This window comes from Arachis hypogaea, chromosome 5 (assembly GCF_003086295.3).
Source record: "Arachis hypogaea cultivar Tifrunner chromosome 5, arahy.Tifrunner.gnm2.J5K5, whole genome shotgun sequence".
Classification (NCBI taxonomy): Eukaryota; Viridiplantae; Streptophyta; class Magnoliopsida; order Fabales; family Fabaceae; genus Arachis; species Arachis hypogaea.
Window position 1 is genome coordinate 61,602,284 of NC_092040.1, and position 10,984 is coordinate 61,613,267.

Below are 10,984 nucleotides of genomic sequence, written 5' to 3' on the forward strand. Positions count from 1 at the left end.
ACTCAATTTTTGAGGTGGAAAAAACTTTGCCAAGAAGGCATTGACTAGCTTTTCCCAAGAGTTCAGGCTTTCTTTATGTTGTGAGTCCAACCATATCCTAGCTCTGTCTCTTACAGCAAAAGGGAATAGCATAAGTCTGTAGACCTCAGGGTCAACCCCATTGGTCTTGACAGTGTCACAGATTTGCAAGAACTCAGCTAAAAACTGATGAGGATCTTCCAATGGAAGTCCATGAAACTTGCAATTCTGTTGCATTAGAGAAACTAATTGAGGCTTAAGCTCAAAGTTGTTTGCTCCAATGGCAAGGATAGAGATGCTTCTCCCATAGAAGTCGGGAGTAGGTGCAGTAAAGTCACCAAGCACCTTCCTTGTATTGTTGTTGTTGTTGTTGTTTTCGGCTGCCATGGGTTCTTCTTCTTTGAAGATTTCTGTTAAGTCCTCTACAGAGAGTTGTGCCTTAGCTTCTCTTAGCTTTCGCTTCAAGGTCCTTTCAGGTTCAGGGTCAGCCTCAACAAGAATGCTTTTGTCTTTGCTCCTGCTCATATGAAAGAGAAGAGAACAAGAAAATATGGAATCCTCTATGTCACAGTATAGAGATTCCTTGAGGTATCAGAGGAAAAGAAAAATTAGAAGGAAGAGGTAGAAGAATTCGAACTTATCTAGAAAGGCAGAATTCAAATTGTGCATTGAGGAGGAGTGTTAGTCCATAAATAGAAGGATGTGAGAAGAAGGGAAGAAATTTTCGAAAATTAAGTAAAAGATTTTAAAATCATTTTGAAAAAAAACTAATTGATTTTCGAAAACTAAGAGTGGAAAAGAAATCAAGTGATTTTTGAAAAAGATTTTGAAATTAGAAATTAAAAAGATATGATTGAAAACTATTTTGAAAAAGATGTGATTAAGAAGATATAATTGAAAAGAAATTTAAAAAGATTTGATTTTGAAAATTAATGACTTGGCTAACAAGAAAAGATATGATTCATACATTAAACCTTTCTCAACAGAAAAGGCAACATACTTGAAATGTTGAATCAAATCATTAATTGTTAGCAAGTATCTTTGAAAATGGAAAGAAATTGATTTTGAAAATTTATGATTGAAAAGATATGATTTGAAAAAGATTTGATTTTGAAAAATTTTGAAAACTTGAAAAAAAGTTTGCATTAAAAACAAAATCTTCCCTCTTGTGCCATCCTGGCGTTAAACGCCCAGAATGGTATCCATTCTGGCGTTTAACGCCCAAAACACTACCCTTTTGGGCGTTAAACGCCCAACCAGGTACCCTAGCTGGCGTTTAAACGCCAGTTTTCCTTCTTCACTGGGCGTTTTAAACGCCCAGCTTTTTCTGTGTAATTCCTCTGCTGTATGTTCTGAATCTTCAATTCTCTGTATTATTGACTTGAAAAGACACAAAGAAAATTTTTTTGAATTTTTAATGATGAGGAATAATCAAAATGCAACTAAAATCAAATAAACAATGCATGCAAGACACCAAACTTAGAAGTTTGTATACTATTGACACTAACAAAATGAGAATGCATATGAGAAACAACAAAACACACAAGACAAGAGAATTTAAAGATCAGAGTAAGGAAATCATCAAAAACAACTTGAAGATCAATGAAGACACATGAATGAATTCGAAAAATGCAAGAAGAACAGAAATATGCAATTGACACCAAACTTAAAATTAGACACTAGACTCAACAAGAAACATACAAAATATTTTTGGTTTTTATGATTTTATAATTTTTTTGGATTTTTTTCGAAAATTGAGTGAAAAAGTAAATAAGGATATCAAAATTCTTAATGAGAATTCCAGGAATCATGCAATGTTAGTCTAAAGCTTCAGTCTAAAGAAATTAGACATGGCTAGCCAAGCTTCAGCAGGACATTGCATTTAAGAGCTAAATTGATGAGAATCAATCAGCTTTGGTGATGATAAGAACATCACCTTGAAACACTAGAATTCATTCTTAAGAACTCTGAAGAAAAATTACCTAATCTAAGCAACAAGATGAACCGCCAGTTGTCCAAACTCAAACAATCCCCGGCAACAGCGCCAAAAACTTGGTGCACGAAATTGTGATCATCAATGGCGCCATCAACATGGTACGCTCAATTGCAATCTCAACTCTTTATCACAACTTCGCACAACTAACCAGCAAATGCACTGGGTCGTCCAAGTAATAAACCTTACGCGAGTAAGGGTCGATCCCACGGAGATTGTTGGTATGAAGCAAGCTATGGTCACCTTGTAAATCTCAGTCAGGCAGATTCAAATAGTTATGGATGATATATGAATAAAGCATAAAATAAAGATAGAGATACTTATGTAATTCATTGGTGAGAATTTCAGATAAGCGTATGGAGATGCTTTGTCCCTTCCGTCTCTCTGCTTTCCTATTGTCCTCATCCAATCCTTCTTACTCCTTTCCATGGCAAGCTATATGTTGGGCATCACCATTGTCAGTGGCTACAGTCCCGTCCTCTTAGTAAAAATGTTCAACGCGCTCTGTCACAGCACGGCTAATCATCTGTCGGTTCTCAATCAGGTTGGAATAGAATCCAGTGATTCTTTTGCGTCTGTCACTAACGCCCAGCCTTCAGGAGTTTGAAGCTCATCACAGTCATTCAATCATTGAATCCTACTCAGAATACCACAGACAAGGTTTAGACTTTCCAGATTCTCTTGAATGCCGCCATCAATTCTAGCTTATACCACGAAGATTCTGATTAAGGAATCCAAGAGATAAACATTCAAGCCTTGTTTGCTTGTAGAACGGGAGTGGTTGTCAGGCACGCGTTCATAAGTGAGAATGATGATGAGCGTCACATAATCATCACATTCATCATGTTCTTGGGTGCGAATGAATATCTTAGAACAAGAATAAGCTGAATTGAATAGAAGAACAATAGTAATTGCATTAATACTCGAGGTACAGCAGAGCTCCACACCTTAATCTATGGTGTGTAGAAATTCCACCGTTGAAAATACATAAGAACAAGGTCTAGGCATGGCCGAATGGCCAGCCTCCCAAAGAGGGTTCAATCATAAAAACATGATCAAAAGATTTCTAAGATTGAAAGATGAAAATACAATAGCAAAAGGTCCTATTTGTAGAGAACTAGTAGCCTAGGGTTTACAGAAATGAGTAAATGACATAAAAATTCACTTCCGGGCCCACTTGGTGTGTGCTTGGGCTGAGCATTAAAACTTTCATGTATAGAGACCTTTCTTGGAGTTAAACGCCAGCTTTTGTGCCAGTTTGGGCGTTTAACTCCCATTCTTGTGGCAGTTCCGGCGTTTAACGCCGGGCAGTTTTGAGCTGATTTGGAACGCCAGTTTAGGCCATCAAATCTCGGGCAAAGTATGGACTATTATACATTGCTGGAAAGCCCAGAATATCTACTTTCTAACACAATTGAGAACGCGCCAATTGGGCTTCTGTAGCTCCAGAAAATCCACTTTTAGTGCAGGGAGGTCAGAATCCAACAGCATCTGCAGTCCTTTTCAGCCTCTAAATTAGATTTTTGCTCAGGTCCCTCAATTTCAGCCAGAAAATACCTGAAATCATAGAAAAACACACAAACTCATAGTAAAGTCCAGAAAAGTGAATTTTAACTAAAAACTAATAAAAATACAATGAAAACTAACTAAAACATACTAAAAACATACTAAAAACAATGCCAAAAAGCGTATAAATTATCCGCTCATTAGTTCTTCATTAGATTCTCCACATGAAGTCATGGGGATTTCTTGAGTGTCCGAACATCTGGAAGATAATTGATTTATTGCTTGCTCCAGTTGATAAAGGGTTGCATGAAATTGATCTACTGATTCTTCGAAGCGAACCTGTGATTCTTGGCTTGATGGATATAAACATGGTACATAGGGAAGTGGTGGTTCTTGGGAGTAATTGGATTGGCATTGGGGTGAATAAGGATCATACGGTAGCGAATGGTGAAAAGAAGCTTGTGAGTGTGGTGGTTCGAAGCTATGTTGAGGATGGTCTATAAGCACAGGGTGGGGCTTGTTGGTAACTGCAAGGGGGTCCACCATATCTATCAGCTTGGTATGCATTGTAGAATGGTCTTTGTCCATGATATCCAGGAAGGTGTTGTTGCCTAAAGGGTTGATCATATCCTCTTGGCTCCATCCATCTTTGATTGTTTAGACCTTGATGCATATTCCTGTTATAGCTTCCATTCCTTTCAACAAAATTAGAACCAAACTCAAAGCAAGAGGGGTGAGAACTCATAGTAGCTAATGGAAATAAGGAGGGAAAAACAAAAACAAATAAACAAGTAAAAGAAAAATATTTACAATAACCAATAATAAGGCACATGTTTGCAAGTCCCCGGCAACGGCGCCATTTTGAAGAAAGAAACTCTCGCGCGATCTAGAATTTTCACAAATAAATTCCCGTTGTAAGCATAGCTTCTAGACCGACAAGAATTTCTTTCTTACAAAAGTTTTGGTTGTCACAAGTAACAAACCCAATGAAATTTATAAATCGAAGCATTCAAACCTCAGGTCGTCTTCTCAAGGAATTGCAGGGAGATGTGTTTTATTATTGGTTATAGAAAGTAGTGTTTTTTTGGGTTTTGAAAATGTTTTGAACAAGAGAAATAAATAGCAGGAATTAATAAATCAATAACTAAGAAAACTCTTGGCAAGGTATGAAAATTGGAATTTCTATCCTAGTTATCCTTATTAGGTGTGCTGAGAATTGGGTTTTAATCCCACTTAAGTATCCTTATTAAATAAAGGAAAGTCAAGTAGACTAATTAAATTGATCCTCGAGTTTCAGTCAACTTTTAGAGCGATCCAAATTAATTAGCAATTGCTATTTTCAACCACTGCTGAGTTTGATAACTCAAGTATTACCAATTACTTAACCAAAGCCAAAAGGGAATAAAACCTACTTGAATAAAAATAATTTTGATAGAGCCCAAGCATCAATAACATAAATTAGAGAAAACAATCATTAGTCTAAAATACCTCAAATTGTATTAATTAGGAAATCAATCTAAACATGAAGAGTTCATAAACTAAATTGAGAAAATAAATAAAAAGAATATTGAACCTGTGATTGAAGAAGATGAAATCCTAATCCTAAATCCTAAGAGAGAGGAGAGAACCTCTCTCTCTAAAAACTACATCTAAATCCTAAAACTATGTATGAATGTATGATCTCATCCTCCCTAATTAATGGATGGATTCCCCAATTTATAACCTTCAATATATGTTCTCTGGGCTTGGATCTGGATCAAAATGCGGGCCAAAATTATCTTCAGCGCATTTTGTAATTTCTGCAGATCGCGCAAGTCACACGTCCGCGTGGGTCACGCGGTCGCGTCGTCTGGAGTTTTGCTCTTCCACGCGGTCGCGTCGTCTGGAGTTTTGCTCTTCCACGCGGTCGCGTCAGTCATACGTCCGCGTCAGTTGTGTTTCGTGCGAGTCACGCGTTTGCGTCATCCATGCGCTCGCGTCGATGCTCTTTGCGCTAAGCACGCGTCCGCGTCATCCACGCATTCGCGTCGCTTCTGGTTTCTTCAAAAACTCCATTTTGTGCTTTCCTTCCATTTTTGTATGTTTCCTTTCCATCCTCTAAGTCATTCATGCCCTAAAAAGACTGAAAGTACTTAATACACAAATCACGGCATCGAATGGTAATAAGGGATAATTAAATTTAATATTTTTAAAGCATAGGAAACATGTTTTCTCATATATCATAAAACAAGGAAGGAATAGTAAAACCATGCAATTTACATAAATAAGTGGGTGAAGATCTAATAAAAACACTCAATTTAGGCACAAGATGAATCATAAATTAGGGGTTTATCAAAACCCCAAACATAACTCATAACTGATAACAAGACACTTTATTGTAATTTCTAGGGAGAACGATCCGAGGTTCAATACTTCGGTTTATAAATTTAGGGCTTTGTTACTTGTGACAAACAATCTTTTGTATGAAAGGATTATTGGTTGGTTTAGAAACTATACTTCGACGAGATTTCATTTGTGAAATTCTAAACCATCAAAAATCTAATCATCAAAGATTCAGTATCATGTTTGTTGGTTCAAAGACTGGTACTAAAATTTCTGTCTCTGTCTCTAAAATTTTAGTATTTCAGTACCTCCAAAATGTAAGGAAACAGGGGACTAAAATTTTTAGAGATGCAGACTGAAACTTTAATAACATTTTATACTTAAAATACCCTAATTTCAATTAATTAATTCCAATTTTATTCTTTGTACAAATTAAATTAGAGTTTCATTATTGTTTCAATTTCTGTCTCCCATTTTGCACCAAACAGACTATTGAGATTTATTTTAATCTGTGTCTCTTAGTCTCTGTCTCTCAATCTCAGTCTTTCTGTCTCTGTCTCTACACCAAACGCTACCTTAGAATTTGTGTATGAAATTTGGGATTTTGGTAAAGTATGAATTTTAATAGAAATTGAATGGTAGAATAATAATTTTAAAAATTATTTTAAATACAAAATAATTATCTCTAAAACACATTTAATTATCAACTTGTAAATTATTTACAAATAAATATTGATCCAAATAAAATTAGAGATAATCAAATTGATTTTTTTTATTTATAAATTAAAGTTAAAAATCTAAATATTCACAATTAAGCACATAAAATTCTCATCATTTCTAACTCACTAAAGCTTTAAAGCAGTAATAAGAAAATACTCGATTCATATAAAAATCTCTGAAAATAATATCTTGAATAAATAAAATAAATTTTATAGATCTCTGAAAATAGGATTGAGTTAAAAATAGATTTTATACAAAATTTTGAAATTCAGCCCCTGTCCTTTAAAGTTGCAGCAAAACAGCAGGTAGCATACTTTTTGTAAAAATTACTAAAATTTAAATTTTAACTAAATGCTTCTGAGTTTTAGTGGAAATATACTGGAATTATTTAGGTTTAATTCAAAACATGTTCCAGTTCCATATCACTTCATATGAATAAATTATGTAACTTGAAAATGGTTCTGTTTTGATTGATTCCAAAATTCCAGTGAATAAGTCACCTCTCGAGTTACACAATTAATTCTCTAGATTAGATATGACTCTAAAAATTGGACCCAATATTCTAGACATCTTAATATTTGTTTTACCACAGGTTTCAAGTTAAAAAACTTTCAGAATTAAAAGAGATGTGACTTGGAAGTTGTTAGTTCAAAAAATCACACATCTTTTAATTCTGAATGTTTTATGCAGAAAACATTCAATCTTTCAAAAATCACAACTCTCAAGTCACAAATTTAATAATTCTTAAATTTTCAGAAAAAACAAGTTAACATGTCAAAGTTTTATACAAAATTGATTTCACTTAAATTGGATATATAGAATAGAAGAAAGGAGTCGTGTAAGCTTATTGATTTTCTACAAGGTTCTGTTCTGACTCTTAACAGTGGCAACACAGCTTCCTAATCGCATAACTTTACTTGTAGAGCTTGGAATGAGCTAAATTTTGGATACAATATACTAGACATACAGAGCTTCAACATCCTTTTAGTTACAACTCAAAATGTTATATAGATCAAAGGACAAGTGAATTGGAAGATGCTGCCCTGTCTACACGAGATTGACAACTTCTGTTGAAAACATTTTTCTTGGAAAAATCATATCTTCCAATCTACTTGGTGAAAATTTCTGAAATGTTTATTCAATAATCTTGGCTTCTTTGACGTTTATTAAAAAAATAATTTTGCTCATAAAAACTAGTCAGATTGCTCCCAGAATTTATTTTAAGTTGCTGTTCCAAAATTCTACAGAATTTCTGTAGCATAGGTACTTAAGTTTTCAAACACTAAACTTGCTTCCCTAAAATCCTAACCATTATACATCATTGATCCTAATTCATTTAGGTCATCTCTTCTTCTTTCATATAGATTACAGACCCAAGAGCCTCAATTCCATGTATACCAAAAATTTACACTATTGGTACCATATCCTCACAGTTTCACAATATTAAATTTTGCACTATATTCAGCAACAATCATTCAACAAATTCATGATATCCTAGCAGAATTTCAGCAAGCTATTACAACATCAAATTCATGATTCCTCTACAAAATTTCAGTAGCATTTACAATACAACATACAGAATCATCATCAACAACAAAATCACAATTAAGAGGTACACATATATCTAATCTAATCACCTAATCCCTTGCCTCTTGATTGTCTTAGACTACTAAAATTCAGTTTATGAGATTTCCTAATAGCAAGAGATCCTATCACCACCACAAATCAGATTTTGTCACCAAGCATCACCACTTGTACGAATGATGATTACAGCCCTAAAAAGAAAGATGTTCCTCCTTTTCAAGCCTTAATACACGGCTGTTCCTTGAAGGAATCTTATGCTAGCAAAATTTGAACAGAGTGAGGTTTGAGATGTCAAATTGAAAGGAGAATAAAAGGAAAAGTGAAGACGTTGCTGGTTCTTACCAGACAAGGAAAAATTGAAGAACAGGTTGATGAAGATGGTGGAGCTTCCTCCTAGCTTTGGTCAACACCTTCCTTGATTCTCTGTCGCTCTCACTCTCTTGTTCCTTCCTTCTATTTTTGCGTGTCTCTAATGACCCAAATGAATCAAGCGTTCATAGAAGAAGAAGCTGCCTTCATTCCATTTTCCTTTCTTTTGAAGTGAAGAGGGTTTATATAGATGAATTGGAGATGAGGTTATGAAGAGAGCTTCGTCGGTTTCTTGCTTCTTCAACACCTAGGCATGAGCTTTAATGGGAAGCGATGACCAAGGGGTGGAATCATGGTTGGAAGCTTCTTTGTGATTTGGTTACAGAAGGAGAAGGAGAAGGAAGAAGGGGTATTAGGGCTGAATTATGGTTAGGCTCATAGTTGTCAGAACCGAACCGGTGATCGAACCGGTTAAGTTATTGGGTCACTAAGTTATTGGTTTAATCGTTAGGTTACTGGTTGAACCGGTTGACTCGGTCCTATGTAAATAAAAAATAAAAAATAGTCAAAAGTTTAAAATTAAAATTTAAAATATATATTTTTACTAACATTTTAAAATATCAAGTTATTTTAAAACAATATTGAAAATGAACAATAAATATTTTATTATTTTTACTCTATCATCAATATTTTTATTTTGTTTTTATATTAAAATAACTATTATTTTTAAATTTTAATAATTTATTAATTATTTTATATCTTTTATACTATTATATACTACAAGTATTTATTAAAAAATAATATTAATAGATATTATATAATTATAAAAAAATAAATGAGTTTATAATTATTGTTAAACAAAAATATAATTAATTAAAGAATGAGTGAGTTTATAATTAAAATTAAAATAAATTAAATAAAAGTAAACTATTTGATAAAAAATATCTATATGTATTATAATTTGCATAATTTTTAGTAGAAAACATAGTGGTCTGGTGGTTATGGAGCTTTTTGGTTTCCTTGAGGACAGGGGTTCGAACCCTACCTCAAGCATTTTAGAAATATTTTCTACCAAACAGTTCGGTCAAACCACTTCACCGGTTTTGACCGGGTCAATTCCTTGTTCGGTTCAATCACTGGACCGGACCGGTATAGGGTTCGGTTCACCGGTTTTCCGATCGAACCGACCGGTCCGTCCGATTTTTACAACTATGGTTAGGCTTCTCCTGACTTTATAATGTTGATCATGGTTCGATTGAACCAAAGAAAAGAACGGTTCAGTGTGTTTTAGTTCACGGTTACCTAGGGCTGGAAGTGAGCCGAGCTGAGCCGAGCTAGACCGAGCTGAAGCTCGGCTCACCAAAATTGAGCTTGGCTCACGGCTCCGCTCATTAACAATCGAGCCTATTTCTTAAGCTCAAGCTCGGCTCACCTCAAACTCACGAGCTGACTCAAATAATAGAAACATAAATTCAAAATTTATAATTTTATATCAATACATTATAACTTATATATTTTAAAAAATATTTAAAAAGAAAAATTTTATATATTGTTTATTTATCAATAAATATAAATTTTTTATTTATGTCCTACATCAAAATTATATCTAATAAATAAATATAAAATTTTAAATAATTAAGATCATTAATATATATAATTATATATTACTATTTCATATGTATATATATAATATTAAAAGTATAGACTAAATGCATATAGGATATATATATATATATATATATATATATATATATATATATATATATATATATAATTGAGCCAGCTCACGAGCTAATGAGCTGAGCTTATCCAAGCTCAAGCTCAGCTCATTTAATTTATGAGCTCAATTCCAAGTTCAAGCTTGGCTCACCAGCTCACGAGCTTAGTTTATCGAGCTATTAACGAGCCGAGCTCGAGCTGGCTCATGAGCTGGCTTGACTCACTGCCAGTCCTACGGTTACCTAATTCTAATGATATATCTAATGATATATCTATACTTCTCTTATTCATCAATAATTAAATATATGGTAATTAATTACTAAACTTATATTTAAGCTTGCAATAATAATTATTTAAAATAACAAACTAAAACGGTAATTTTTAATTACCGAGTCTCATTGTAAAAAATTTACAAAAAAAATCTCTAACTAGGCAAATAAAGTTTTAACGGTAATTTCTCTCAAGTTTTTTATCATGTTGGTTGAAAAATAAAGTTTATGAGGTGTGGGAATATAATGTGGAGGAAAAAAAACCGTGACTTTATAAAGAAAGAACAATTTGATTATGAAAGAATGGAATTAGATTGATTTGGTTCAAGTTTGGCTAGATTTTTCAGTTTTTAATTTTTCTCCAAGTAATCTTCCTAAAGACTTCGTGAATATTAATTGAAGATAACCTCTTCGATGTTATGGCCAAATTGTCAAAAAAAAAAAAGAAGAATATGATTTAATGATTAAACCGTAACATTATTATTTTCAAATCGTATCGGAAATAAAGAGTATCTCGGTTTCAAATCGAGTTTAGAATATTCTA

General features: G+C 33.5%; 1 long non-coding RNA gene across 1 annotated transcript; it reads right to left on the bottom strand.

Moving 5' to 3' along the window:
• Nucleotides 1-7,992: 7,992 nt before the first annotated feature.
• Nucleotides 7,993-8,898, bottom strand: LOC112801630 (uncharacterized). Its single transcript, XR_003201998.3, has 2 exons — nucleotides 8,486-8,898; nucleotides 7,993-8,400 (listed from the first exon to the last, which is right to left on the bottom strand). It is a non-coding gene; the product is annotated as an uncharacterized lncRNA (long non-coding RNA).
• Between the last annotated feature and the right edge of the window lie 2,086 nt (nucleotides 8,899-10,984).